Source organism: Xiphias gladius, chromosome 3 (assembly GCF_016859285.1).
Source record: "Xiphias gladius isolate SHS-SW01 ecotype Sanya breed wild chromosome 3, ASM1685928v1, whole genome shotgun sequence".
In the NCBI taxonomy this organism is placed as follows: domain Eukaryota; kingdom Metazoa; phylum Chordata; class Actinopteri; order Istiophoriformes; family Xiphiidae; genus Xiphias; species Xiphias gladius.
In genome coordinates this window covers 14,491,566-14,507,049 of record NC_053402.1, presented here as the reverse complement: position 1 = coordinate 14,507,049, position 15,484 = coordinate 14,491,566, and the positions used below count along the sequence as shown (strand labels likewise).

General features: G+C 42.6%; 1 protein-coding gene across 2 annotated transcripts in view; it reads left to right on the top strand.

The window, feature by feature from the left end:
• Positions 1-15,484, top strand: part of coro7 (coronin 7) — a 114,069-nt gene that overhangs the window by 83,130 nt on the left and 15,455 nt on the right. The window lies entirely within an intron of this gene.

The window sequence follows — 15,484 nt, the reverse complement described above, 5'->3', positions numbered from 1 at the left end:
GTCAAGGAATGCGCTCAAGTGCTTACTCCCTGGACAAAAAGCGCTTTATTGGCGAGCACACAGGGGAGAGCTGAAGCGGAGGGGTGGGAGGGGCGAGGCGCGGCGAGGCGAGGCGAGGCGAGGCGCACGGCGGCAGGGCGCACTCCGGCACTGGCCGGAGAGCGGCACGCAGCTCACCTTGCAGCTGGGCTGAGGGGGCCGGCGGAGAGAGATTCCAGCCTCCGCTCGGCTCGCCGTGTCTCAATGCCTACCCGCACGACCTGTTTTAGGGCAGGAGGCATTACTGGTTTCACTATTTACTTTACAGAGAGGATAGCTGCATGTCATATGGATGACTGTTTCCTAATGGCTCCCTTGCTCTGCTTTTTCAAGTATGCATTTCACTCAGTTCCCCCGCAGAAAAATTGAGCAAGTGACAAAGCTTCAGCATTATGTTTAGGGACACTTTCAAAGGGCTAATACTTGGACCAGATCACGCCAAATCATACTGGCTGGTCAGAGAACATACCTTTTAAACAAAAATACACGATCCAGTAAACATGTCAGATAGTAATAAATTATAATAAATGAAAAAGTAGATGCTACGAAAGTAGTTTCTTCTTTTTTGTTATCAGTATCTATAAGTTTATGAAGGAACCTTACTTCCTCACACACCTTATCTGTCCACTTAGGGGCTGTCAGTTGTCTCAAAAGTGTGCGTGCAGTGTGCATTAGCACGTGTGGTTGCTTCATTCGCAGAGCGTTCTTCAAGCTGAGAAAGCTTGACGAATACTTCCAAACACCGGTGACAAGCTACCCGTCAGCAGCTGGGAGCCTATTTCAATGTCAGCCAGTCCCAACAAGGTACAGTAAGGTGATAGCTCTCAGGAACTGCGTCACCTCTGAAGTGTACTTCTGGCCACATGTCGCAGAATCAAGCAGAACCCTGAAGCCTCTTGTGTGCAGTGCTTTTATATTTGTATTTGTTTGACCTACAGGTTCCCGCAGAGCTTCTGTTTTCTCCACATGTTGACAAGAAATTGTGAAAATAATTGGAACCAGGCCAAATTTCTCCTTGTGGTGATGTCTTTCTCGCTCATGCTAAAGGCATAGAGACTCCAACAAGAAAAATATTCAACAAACAGACCTCTTTCTGGCCCCGAGGCCATCGCGCGTGTCTTCTGAAACCACCCCCACCCTCTGTATCCTCTGAACAAGGGAAACTTTAGTTCCACTTGTCGAGCCATGCTTATGTATTTTGTACAGTTTACTTTTTGATATCAGTCCTCGCACAGTCTATGGCTCATGCCTTTCTCCTGCTCGCTCTCCTTCTGTTCCTACTGTACGAGTTATTACTCATGTAACACACACACACACACACACACACACACACACACACACACACACACACACACACACACACACACACACACAGTACCATCTGCAAGGCATTACAGCAAATTGCAGGAATAGAGGAATGATTTCACGCATGCCCCACAGGGTCCAGATGTAGCTCCTCAGTCGTAGCCACAACTCGTAACTCGTGCTCTTGTCTGTCTCTGTTTCTCCCCCTCATTCACTCACTCATTCTGCTTCCCTTCGTCATTCACTCGCTCACTCTCTACCTAAATATACATGAACTTCTGTGTCCAAGCTCCAACACCAGTGCTGAGGTTGTCCAGGTATGCTGGGGTTGAATTATTTGTCTTAGTCATTCAGCTTGTGTGTGTTAGATGGTGAGGAGTACCAGCATCTCCAAGAGCTCACGTACTCAGACTCACCTCTAGACTGGCGACCATCTGTTAATTATTCTGCAGAAGGTTGTTTGTTGCTTTAGTTTCACAACCGACTGCTGAGCAAAATTTCTCAAATTAAAAATCAACAAGAACTGAAAGTTGCCATAACTAGTTGTCACATTTAAATAAATAGATAGATAAGGAAATACAGTGTAAAATACAGTGTTGCAATGCCAATGATACATCCGAGGCAATTTGGTGGTTCAGTATCTTGCCCAAGAACACTTCGAAATGCGGACAGGAGGAACCGGGGATCGAACCGACTCATCCGGGGATTGAACCACCGACCTTCTGGTTAGTGGACGACCCGCTCTACCTCCTGAGTCAATACATTTTTCACCAAACATCGCCAGCATTTCTATTATTACTTTTTCCATCATTTTATTAATTGATTTAACTGTTATTTTAAGTTTTTCTCCTCATTTACTGGTTTAAATGCTACTACAAAACCATCTCCAAACTTTTCATTTGTAAATTTGATTTCATCTTTTTGGCCCGAAACAGTCAAATTAATAAATATTTAAAGACATTTATCAGAATCGGTCTAAAAAACCTGCCGTGTGTAAATCTGTGTAGTTGTAGAATGTAAAGTCCCCCTCAAGTTGTTATTGTCCCCAAGTTTCCCCGAAGCAATACTGAGGACATGACCTGGGTGTCCTCAGTGAAAGCAGTTATACAAGCCTTGTGGTGTTGATTCTGAATAGATTTGTTATTCACCAAAATTAAGGAGTGCCTGAGAATCCACATTTCCACTTACAGTTTATTACTGTATAAAACTTTATATCATTTGAGGCTTTAAAATGACAAAAAAATGCATTTTTCCCTGACTTACAGTATTTAAAGTAGATTCTCAGCAGCATGTATAATGAAACTAAGCGACTTCATAACAACAAACAGATGTGGTAGATGAGTGAGATAGAGATATCATCTCATCTTATCACACACAGCGCTGGATTGTTCAACAGATTTTGAAGAAAATGCCTGGAAAAGTGTTCCCCTCACCACGTGTATTGGAATGACAGTATTTTATCCAACTAATCAACATAAAACAATGTACATTGTTACACCCCTACTCATCAAGTTTCTACCTCATTTGAAGTCGCGTCGACTCTGTTCTGCGGTTAAATGTCCACAACAGGAAACCCTTAGTATAGTCTGTTCCAATAGTCGTACATTACAGGATAGTCAGTGGTGTAAATCACAGTCTAGTGGCTGCAACAGCATTACAGCATGTGCCGTCAGCACGTTGGGCTCCTAATCGCCCTGGCTCACTAAAAGATGGCGAAGCAGCATACGGCCCCGCTCCCCAACGCTGCCCAGGGGAACCAGTAAAACACTGTTTTGCGACCAAGCCAACAGCAGCCTGCTGACAGTTTAAAGCTAGAGGCACTTAGCCACACAGGCCCACTGGCTTTTTGGGAGGTGACAGGGATTTCTTCTTCTTGCCAGTTTTTGTCAGTTTTCATAGAAATAATTCTCTACACTCTAACTTGTACTCTCACATTTTGTCTTCATCTTTCCGATTTCATTTCCTTCACTCATGCAAATTTGTTGCGTTTGTGTGCAAACTCGTGCTGAAGTATTTCATCTGCCAGATTTTCATCACTTTCTCTTTCTCCACTCTATTTAGGCTCTAATCCCCTTTGTTTTTTGGCTGCTTCTCTCACATTTGCTTCATAATTTCTGACTTTACTTCCCTCCATTACATATATTTATTTTCGAGCTGTTGCTCAACTTTATTTTCAGTTCAGTTTTGCCCAACATTTATGGGCCTTGTATACATCACTGTAGATCTTACCTGACATATGATTTATTGTTTGGAATCATACTATTGTGAGGTAGACAACATGATAAAAATAACAAGTCAGAGTGGCGGTATGATCATAAAATGAAAATTATTGTGAAGAATCTTGTGTATTAGGTAATATTTTCACTCCAGGCAGGGATAGAAAGTCTTATATTTGTGGCTGACAAAATCAGTGATGGATTGGTTTTTATCTCCCAGTCCACACAGTAACAAAGAGCTTATCAGAAAGGCTAAACAGACTAAACTGTCTTTGGCCTTCCTCCTAAAACTGTTTTCACAGTGCGCTTATACATACATTAGTAGAACCTTGGTAGAACCTTCTTCCTATCTATTGCACTTTGTCCAGCTTTGTATATATATTTTTTTTGTATTACCAATTATATTTTTATATCACATCAGTTAGAAGGAATGTACTCAGCAGCAGCAATTTGTTCTTTTTTGATTTTGGGATCAGCTTGTTTTGGATGTGCAACACTGGCTCATTTCTTGTGGTAAATTACCAACTTCAAACTTTTTTCCCTTGATTTTTGTGTTCCTAAACATTTTTGCTTTAAACTCAATCATTACTTTAGTGTACACCAACTATGTTATACGGTATTAGGCAAATATGTTAAGCTTGTTATACAGTAAATATACCATGTTCTGTAAGTCGTCCTTCACCCTGTGACCATTCAACACATTACCTTCTTGCGAAGGAGACACCCATTAATGGGACAACATGGACCACCACGAAGACACAACTACGGTGTATTCATACTTACAAGGTCACATCCTCCATAATGATGTCTACGTATGTATCTATTCAGAAACACAAGCATGTGCCTTGGTGTGAGGTTCACGTGTTTTGTTGTAGATAACATGCCTGTGGGTTTTTACTTTTCGAAAAGTAGGAGCTGGGGAGTTCAGCAAACAACAAACAAGGAAAGTGTCCCTGCAGGAGAGATAGGAATAGAGTCAGTGAGAATGAGAACAAATTTAGGAGAGCAGTTCACCACAAAATAACATTTCACTTAGTCAGTTACTCCCCACATTGTCAGTTGAAACAACAAACATGCCTTCTTTTGAAGAAGACTAGGTCAAAACCTAGTATGTGCTGTGCTGTGATTTCCGCTATATTTAATTCTAAAATGATCACTCAGAGAGAAAGTTAGAAGTCAATCACGTCTGTTTCAGCTGCTGTGTGTCAGTTGAATGAGACCCATAGAGAGGTGTGCCTGCAGAGAATAAGCCCAACCTCGTGCTTGTGCGACAAAACTGGCAACTCTCCTCTACAGAAAGTAGCAAAGGTTTGTCCAAAAAGTTGCTATATTTGTCACTACGTCCTTTTTTGAAAAAAAAAATCATTAAAAGGGTCTGAAAAGTCGATCAATCTAGGGACAAAGGACCTAAATCGGCAACGCTCTAACTACTTGTAAATGCTCCCCCCCCTCGAGGATTTAATAGAAACTGGTCGTGCTTGTGGGAAACTCCACCACTCGGTTGGCTGACCAGTGGTGTCACTTCATTACTCAGTCACTCACTCAGTGTCGGATATTCGCGTTTATAGTTCCGGCCCCGCTGTTGCAGTCCGGCCAAAAATTTAAGTTAGCAGGATGATCTTTTTACAACTCAAAAAGAATACAGTGTCCATCAAATTTCTGAAAGCAGCTTGTTCAGCATATTTTGCAGCCAAACAAGGCCACTTTTTACCCAAAATATTTGTCATAATGTCCTAATTTTTCCTCAGTGACAAAGCCCTGGTCATGCAGATTGGAAGAAGACCAAAGTACAAAATAGTTACCGCATGAATTGAATGGGGAAATATCATTGACATTTCTTTTGCTTTTTCTGGGACCTACACTTAAGAAAAGGTTGAGAAAAACTAAATTATTAGTCCGACAGAACTAGGCTGAGTTGGAAGTTTGGGGACAGAAGTTTTAGAGGAGGAGTAAGAGATTCTGGAGAAAGACTGCTGATATTTGAACTTAGCAGCAAATACAACCCTCCCTTCAGTGCTCCTTCAAAAGCTCCGTCCCCCAAATTTATGGACGTGCATTGCCAAGGCAACAACACTAACAACTGGGTTAGCTGACCAAAAGAAAAACATGGCAGAATCCAGAGTGACCTACAAACCATGGAAGTGGATACTCTTTCTAATAGCTGAAGCAAAACAAACATAATATAAAATGTCATCAAACAAATGACGTGCACACAAACACAGCATCCAAAACACAATGGAGTAAAAACTAGCGAGATTTAGTTGTTCAGATAGTTTTTACAAAAGTACAGTGACAGAACAGAGCACAGAACAGGTTTGTAGCTAAGCTATCAAGGAAGGTAACGTTACCTGGCATAGCATTTCGAGTTACGCATCAATCCAAATAATCCCACAGTGCTAGCAAACTATTTAGGTCTTCGTGGATATAAAACCCTTCGCATGTTTACGGACAAATACCATGATATAGAGCAAACAAGGAGACAGTAATGTAACTAACGTTAGCTAGGTTTTGGGATATTGAACTATCACCACAGTTGCTGCTGTGAAGCTAACATGCAGAGAGGACCAAACAGTTTCCCGGAGCCAGCACCCAGGCTCCAGACAGCAATATTCACAACTCTCCTGCTTCTATGGCTAACATCACACCAACACCATATCTTGGCAAACTAGAAAGTAGTAAGTTGAATGTCTGTGGGCAAATAATTTAATGTTACAGGACACACAAATGTGACACAGGTATCTGTTTGCTAACTAACCAGTGGGGATAGCTATTATAAACAATTGCAAACGGGGCAAAACATTACTGACCCACTGTCTCTGTGAAACAGAAAAACTAATGTCGTACACACCTGTCATCCGTCTTCATGCCTTTCAACTCTCTGAGGTCTCTCCGCCGTTGGTGGAGTTCAGCATGTTAGCGCGTGCCAGATTTACTATCAACGCACACACAGAACAGACACCCAGTGGACTGTGAGGAGAAATTTGCTGAATCTGACAAAAAGGGTATGGATTAGAATCGCTGACTACAGTATGCCTTTAAGGGACTGTTCCTTTAACATTATTTTATTACACGAGTGGTATTGGAATGAACAGAGTTAGTCATATTTTGCAGTATTCAGCACACAGTACAATTACTGAGCACAAACATAGAGGGAGAGGGTGGGGGCTGTGTTGGGAATCATGCCGGACTTTCTCATTGGGACAGCCTGGGAAAGATTGTTCTGGGTTATTTTCTGATGGAGCCCCAACTCGACCCCTGCTCATTATTCTCCTAGCCTCTCTCTGTCCTATAGAGGCTGAGGTGAGCATGTCCTTGTGTGAGTGTGTTTAGTATATCTGCATATGTATTGGCATCTTTTTTCATGTGTGTTTTGTGCCGATGCATGCCACCCCCCCCCCTCTGTCCACAAGACCGTGTCCTCTCGTCACACGTAAATGTGCTCTGACGGCAGTATGTGTGGGCAGCCGTGAGACACAACCAGGCCGCCCTCATGAGTTCTGGCCGGCATTTCTTCCCACAGCTAATCAGCACCCGGTAGCTAGGAAAAACGTCCGTGGGAAGGAGTGCCATGCGGAGGGGAGAAGGAACCTGGGAAGGGAGAGGGAGAAACTAGGAACACGCACGGATAATTAGTGGCTGCTATAGGAACGTGAATGTGACTGAGAGAGAGAGAGAGAGAGAGAGAGAGGAGTAATGAGCGTACTCGAAGCAGAAGTTGTCAATGTCTCTGTGAGGACAAACATATAATGCTATAATCAAATGCAATGCATCAAATAAAGGTGAAATGTTGACTCTTCCCACCTGCTGTCTCTTGCCAGCTTTACCCATAATAAGTCAATCTGTTGCTCATAAAGCTGTCTCCTGTAGAGGAACCTTTGATATATAACACCATTACAGCAAGTGCACACTTTATAATCTTGTTTACATAGTTCATGTTTGGTTAATTGGACTCAAGTTTTAGATCGGGAAGAGCCCGGGGTGTTCACCCAAAATATAATTTTGTCCTTTCTCACCATTCATCTGTCAGAGGCTGGGTTAGACGGGCTGTGTTAACGAACCCTGCTTTGGGAACAGAGACAGGATGTAATGATTTTTTTTTTTTTTTTTAAATTCAGGCTCCTGTTTGTCGTCTGTTTATTGTTTTGTTCTGTTTGTTTTTGCTTTTTTTTTAATTATAATTATGATTTAAGGGTCTTTGTCAATTCCCTGTGGCCCTGTCTTGGCATTGTGTCTTCATTGGAGTAAGCTGAGTGCGTCATGTGAGCTGGTTATGGCACTCAACACAAAGACCTCAAGAATCTGTACACTAAACTTTTAGTTATTGCAGGAGCTGTTTGTTTCATGCAGAGAAGGGCAAGACGGCGAACACACAGAGACCTTGAGAGGTCGGCCTATAGTTCACTTTGAGGTTTACTAGTCTGTTGACTCTGTGCACGATGGCACTCCTCATTAAGGAGAGAGACAGAGACAGAGACAGACAGCACAGCTGGGCCGTGCATGCCACAGAACTGGACAACCCATTAGTGCACATTTTATTGTTGCAAGGATGAAAATCCATCATGAAAACAATCCTGGTTTTACCAACTTATATTATCGAGCTGATTGAGAACATGTTTCCCTTAGCAACTAGCCGTTTAGCCTTCAGAGTCTTTTAAACTAGACACGTGGGTGCTGTGTCAGCTGTGGTTTCCTGCATTTGTGGAAAGAACAGTTCTATATCTGGTTATCCGTCCTATCTTGAGCTAAAAGTGAGGGATTTCTGCTTATCGCTGTGGCTCTGATAAGAGAGATAGAAGAGGAGAGAGTGCAGAGAGGCCTGAAGGATAAGGGGTGAAATCCAAGGGGAAGAGGTTGGGTCGCAGGAGCGTGGAAGTGACCCCCCCATCCCTCGCTTACTCAGGGGCTCATCCAGAAGTGCCATTTTCCCATGATCGTCATTAACCGAGGTGAAACACAGTGAGAGGTTTTTTGTTTTGTTTTGTTTTGTTTTGTTTTTGGCTTTTTTGCATTTGGTCTTCCTTTCTTGTGTATTCTTCCATTCTTTGATTTTTTTTTTTTTTTCAAAGTTTTATCTTAATGTTAAAGTCACCTCCACTCTAAAATGTGTTTTAGTTGTTGTTAATTCACTTGGATGTTTGAGCTTGAATGATGTACTGTATGTGCAGTTTGACATTAGAAGGCTTTTTTCACATTCATGTGCTGAAGGTGGAAAAGTTTCCCTGTATTCATCTTAAGCAGCAGTTAAATTTTTGAAGAGAAAATATTAACTTATTCAAAGATTCTGAAATGTTTCAATGAAAGAAAAAGAGTAGATGGAATTTGTACATTTTTATCCTGGGGACTTTTTTGTGGAAAAATCATCCAACAGACACAAATAATTATTCAAAGCAGAAAAATTTCAAATATCCTAAAACATTTGTGGAGGGGGTGTTTAAAAAAAAAAAAAAAAAAACCTGCAGCAGAGATTAGTTGGTATTATACATCAGGTTTCCACCTTGCCTCCTAAATCTCAGCAATGTGCACCATGCAATCTGATTTATTTATCCAACTTTTGTCATGATTTTAAAAGGGAAAAGAAAAAACACGTAAATGTATCCTCAAGATACAAATGTAAAAGGAATGGTCACGCAAACTTCTCCAAAGGACCCTAGTTCGTGTTTGCCCACGTGCAGCCCAGAGAAGCATGTTTCAGCCTTTACTCATGAAGAGAACAACCCTCTCTTTTCTTCATCCCTCTTCCTCCATTTCCTCCTTTCACTCCTCTGCCGCCCTGTGCTCCCCCCTGCTCCCTACCTCTCAGTCTTATTCTCACCCTGCAGTCTGGTATGTCAGGTATTGGGTAACAGCAACATGCCTGTGGTTTAGTGCAGGAAGCAAAGTGACTGCAGCTCAGCTACAGTGTGTTCACTATGACTGCACTGCTGCATTGGTGCTATGACAGAAACTCTATCAGAGGGATGAGAGCAGTTAAACGGCACAGGTCACATCAGGTCAGCCCGTTGCTTTTGAGATGGATCATTTGCATATTAAAATTTGGTCAGTCCCCCCTGCCTTATCAGCCAGCCAGTCACATGATGTGGTGGGAGCGTGCCACCCTGTGTGCAGGCACGACGGCACAAAGAAACATTTTTTAAAAAACTGTAAAATGTATTAACAAAAAATCATAAATCTGCTTGCAAGTCTTTCTTTTATACATGCGTAGTTTCACTACCGCCTGTAGCCCGTCAGCTTTATCTTCACCATTTTCAGTCACACGCACACACACAGTATTGCAGGTATTCTCTTTTACAGTCATTTTGTCCTCTGGCACTGTGTTATTTTCTGTCATTCATACTATAGAAAAACTCTTTTCAAACGTTTTGTGCAAAATGTTTCTTATCCCACCGTCCCTTGTTGCCTATCATGCAAACTGTGTGGTCTTGCCTTGATGCACTGTTTCCAAACTACTGTGGCGCCATTCCTGCCCATATTCATTATAAATTTATTTCTTCTCATTCTGTGTCTCTGTGTTGTGTGTTATTTTATGATGATAACATGCCTCTGTCTAAAGCCCTTTTGGGTTCTGCCAGGCAATCATTGAGTGATGTGGCTCCGAAATGACCAGAGCCTGGTTAAATAAAGGAGGTTAAATAAAAACAAACACACATGATGACAGATAACAAGCCTGACTTCAGCTGTGACACACAGCGCCAATAAAGGTAACAAGAAGAAATGGATGTGGAGGGCTTGACATCAAAGAGAGGTCAAATAGAAGATGATTAAATGAAAAGAAAGAGCAATGGAGAGACATTTTTTTAATATTGTTATCATTTTTAGAAGTGTCCTAGACTTTTTTTTTTTTTTTTTTTTTTTTCATCTTGTGACCATCAGGCCTCCTCCGTGTTTGAAAGGCTGAGGCTCATCTGAATGTAATCCAATACAACATGAGCGCCACTTGGTTTTACCCGCCAGAGGAATACACATCTGCTGTGTTAACAAATTGCTTAAAGCTGCCTTGTCATGCCGCGGTGGAAGGATCCAGGCTGAGGCTGGATGTGGGCTTGTAAACGTCTGATCAGCACTGCTTTTTGTTAAGACATGGTGGCTACATAGACGACATTAGAAGTGTTCATCCTCACATCTCCTTTTGTCATGTGCATAGTTTTCTACTTCCCTTTTGACCATAACTACTTGTGTTTACGATGTAAAGTTTATACACTTGAAATGTTTCAGGGCTGTTGGCATTGTATGACTGGAATACTGAACTGTGCATTAGCAATGGTTACTCTGTATGGGTGGTCACAAAGCCTGGTTTCTCTCTTGACCAAGATACAGACAGAGATGGTGGAAAATGTGTGTGTCTGTGTGCGTGCGTGCGTGCGTGCGTGCGTGCGTGCGTGCGTGTGGGTGTGTGTGTTAGGGGGTTGCTGGAAAGATGGGGCAGTAATAGGAGTCAATCTGGTCGTACCAGTTGCAGCTCATTCACCATTTCTTACTTTCTCTTTCTCTCATTTCTGTCAAGTAACTCTCCCAGATGTAGCATGATAGAGCTCAAAGCATTCTTGTAAGGACAATAACACACACACACTTATGAGGTCACGCATAACTGTTGTGATTTACTATACAAATGTGATAGTGATCTTATCTCTCACTTCTCTCTGTCTCGCTTAGTTTCTCTCTTTTTTTCCTCCTCTCAGTCTTTAACTGTCTCTCTTGTAGTAAATCCGCTCTGTTCTGTGGTTTTTATTGGTTTTCACTGTAGAAATCCCTGCTTCGGTCATTAAAGCAGATGATTTAGTGTGGGTGTGTTGGACAAACAAACAGTAAAGCACAGGCTTTCGTGCAGAGTCAGTCCAACCAGGACAAAGGGGGAAAGGTAGGGCCGAGGCCTGGGGCCACAGCGAGGCTGAGGGTACAGTGCTGATATACTTTTAAAATTGTTAAGCCTATAGCATGCTCTGTGGGAAAAGAATAGTGTACACTTTATTTCATGTAATACTAAAGTTGCAGTTGATTTTCATGTCTTTACATGAACAACTTTATCAGCCATACAAGTCATACCAAACCTTGTGTGTGATTTTTCAAAAGATCATAGTTATCACTCCGAAAACAATCCTTTTTTTGTGTTTCCAAATGTTGGCCTTTTGGAGTTACAAGATTTTCATCCCACAGGAGTGGAATTTGTGCTTTTGAGATATCAGTGTGTCAGTGGAGGGGATGAGAGTGATAAAGTGTCATTTTCGATGGACCAGAAAGAGCAAGTATGGACACATACACAGTAACTGCAGCCAACAAGGGGTGTGTGTGTGTGTGTGTGTGTGTGTGTGTGTGTGTGTGTGTGTGTGTGTGTGTGTGTGTGTGTGTGTGTGTGTGTGTGTGTGTGTGTGTGTGTGTGTGTGTGTGTGTGTGTGTGTGTTTGTGTGTGTGTTTGTGTGTGTGTTTGTGTCACAGAGAGATGAGTCAGATCCCCAGTCGCATGGTACCAGAGACAGAGACACAGCGGCACTGATAAACTCTGTTAACTGACTCCGATAAAGCAGAACTGGAAGACACCATGGAGTCAAAACATGTGCGAATGACGATCGATGAAAGGCGCTCTGTTGAATGCCTCAAGAATGTTTTTTGTAGCTCTAGTCGAGCAGGAATGGGGAAAAAAGAAGGTTTGAAGAAGTTGTTTTAGGGTTTATATTTCTCCCTTTATTTTTCTCATTCCCTCTCCTGACTCGACCCTCTCACTCATTTGCACACACGTACTCAGGCTTGAAGGAAAACAAATATTAAACAGTAATGTTTTGTGTCTATAAATTACTGGGTTTTATGGTTCTAGCCTTTCCAATAATTCTGTCTTGGCTGTCCATGAAGGAAAGTCTCCTGCACACACAGGCACACACACACATATACAGTCATACACAGTAGGGCGAGTATGTACTGACTGGTTTGTTCATCCAGTTTGAGCTTTCATACGAGGTCAAGCAGTGCTATCATCCGAGGGAACTTTGGCTCAGGGTTTTGAGCGACATTTGCCAAAAACATCCATCAATAAACGTCCAGGTCATGTGATTTTTACAGTTCCCTTGTGGCATCGGTTGGGTTGTTGCTCTTTAGCAGGCAAGTGTCTGTTTAGCTGGACAGGATTTTAACAGGGCAGTAAGTCATTCATCAAGCCTGTTATTGGTAGATTGTGTTTTTAAAGTAGATTTTATTGAGTGGCTCAGTGTGTGCAGGGAAGATAAGCAACAGTTTGGACTTGTGGTTTTTTCCACATTAGGAAAAATAGATTGGAGTACACCTTAGACTGACGTTGTCTCCAATTTGTTCCTTAAAACAAATCAATGCAGTGTGGAATGATTGACCGACTAGAGCCAAGTCGAGGCTGAACTTACAGTATGATTATAACTTTCAAGTTATGCCTCTGGTGTGCAGAATAATTGCCGTACAAGACATCATGTCCGTGCCTGATTTAGAGCATGGCATTTCTATTTTGTGGTTTAGTCGCTGAATTGAAGTGGATTTAAACGGAATACTTTAGGCAAGATACTGATACAGATTATGTTCAATTCAAATTTCCGAAAATTGCTACATCTGCTGATATGTGTCATGTCATCAATAATGTCTTTTTCCATGAGTTTGGTTACAGGTTTATCCATTCCACATTGGTTTAATTTTACATTCAGATTTATTATTGGGATTTTCCTACCCTGGCTTCTGTTGTTCTCTAAAAAGACATGTATTCCTTAGATTGTTATTAGTACTGTCCTACATTTGTGAGAGAGAGAGACTTTAATGGGACTGCTAATGACACAAATTAACGGAAGATACAGACAGGTATTTGTTAATAAAAGGGAATAACTGAATGGAAAGCTTAGAAATGATTTGCTCCTCTATTTTAACATGCACACGAACCCAGGCTTGTATGCAAGGCAAAAGTCATGCAAAGAGAGGGAGGTTTTTGGGGCCTCTATTTTGCCAAAAGCATGTTCCTTCAGACAATTTGTGTGCTGTCAAACAAGAGAAGCTTCCAGACTTTCGGGACTTTTCAGTGTAGTTTTTGCAGAATTCATCTTCCGCCTTATTGGCAGAGATTTTGCTGATGACAGTACATCTGTGAAGTATCAATACTGGCTGACAATCCATCAACTTCCAGTTGAGAGTGAAAAACAGTTCACTCTTCCCTCACTTCCTCTTCAACATGTGTACCTCTGTCCGTCTTTAGCATTTGAAATGCAACCATGACGAGAACTGGACTCTCCTCAGGTGACCTAACATCAGGGAGGGTTGTTGCGGTCACGACCCTCACCCCTTCTCTGTCTGTCCTCTGTGCCATCACTTCCCCTCTCCTCTACTGTCCTCTGAGGCAGTCGTGGCCGCTGATCGGTTCCCAGGACCCCGCGGACAGGTCATTTAATGGTCATCTAGCCCCGGCCCTTGATGCTGAACCCCAGGGTTAATGCGGAACACATCTCTTCCGGGGCTCCACAGATGACAACAAGCAGCCACCGGCACCTCAGAGATAAAGGCACACACCTCAGACATCACGGGTGCAAACACAAACTTAGACACATGCCAGTGTTAGAAAGACACATGCTATTTACTTCTTTCAGCAACCTCAAAGCTGATTTACTTTTATCATGTGCATTTTAAAAATGTATGTTTTCTATCACTGCTTTCACACCTTTACCTCCCCTTCGGTCTATATACCCTGACAACCTCATCCACATCTTACAACAACCCCAACCCCACGCGTGTCCACCCTCGAGCCCTCCCCGTCCACAGAGCAGTGGTGCACGTAAAGAGTCTGAGGTATCCTGCCAACTTTATGACCAGTGTCCTGGCTGCTTTATGGCTCAGCCAGTCTGGACCAGATTACCACACATTTATAGGTCTGCCTGAGTGTTTTTGAGTGTGTGAGTGTACATGAGTGTGTGTCATTGTGGAGATGAGCCTCTAATTTCTCTTATTCATCGAAGACAAGTACAACCACACGTGTGTAATTATCTGCTCAGCAAGTTGAAGGTCTGGTTTTCTCTCTCTCTGTCTCCCCTTGTAAAAATAAAGAGTAGGGTTTTCATTTTTGTGTCACCATTATGCAAAACAGATGCACTGTCCAACATGTGGTCACACGGCACTGTTTGTTAAGTGTCTATTATATTGTAAGGGGTTGTTTTTCTACACATACTTGATATTTTGCAAAGATGTGATATGCAGGCTCATTGTTTTCCCCTGCACAGAGGGATTTACTGAGCGATGTGCAGCGCTGATTGGGGCTTCATGTGTCCGTGTGAGCTGGAGCTGTACTGACAACAAGTTAGAATGGCAATGAAGCATCATTCTGTTTCTTGAGGACAGGGAGGAAATTGATGTCCAAGCTGTTGCATTTTTTCCGTTTGGCAAATTTGCATGTGGTCGTATCTGGAACTGGGAGTGTGTGGGTGTCAGAGGGGTCACTGCGGACCTGTTGACATGGGACTCAGTCAGTTTAATTAAATCCTGAGCATGCGTACATGCACATTCCCCTACATTACTTGGGTGTGTGTGTGCCGGTTGCCAGGGGCCAGAGGATGGGGCCCAGGGAAATGAGGAGAGAGGGGAGAGCAGCCGCTTGGCAGCCCATCTGAGAGCCTCATCACTGGGGTTCAGACACGGCCACAGCTGGCCCCTCCACCAACAATCCTGGCTTTTCTTCCCCTCTCAGGAACGCAGCGCGTCAACTCTAATTCCCTTCTAATGAACTGGTCACCGAAGGTAGCAAGGCAGGCCCAGTGCGCTTATTAAACACACACACACACACTGGAAACAAAACACACACACACTCAGTGGAGAAAGTATATTGCACTTTAGTACATTTCAGTGCTCAGCAGGGCGACTGTGCAGCTTGACTCAAATGCCAGCTGAGGATCCTTGAACTCATAATTTATGACTTAAAAGCTGCATTCATTACCACCCAA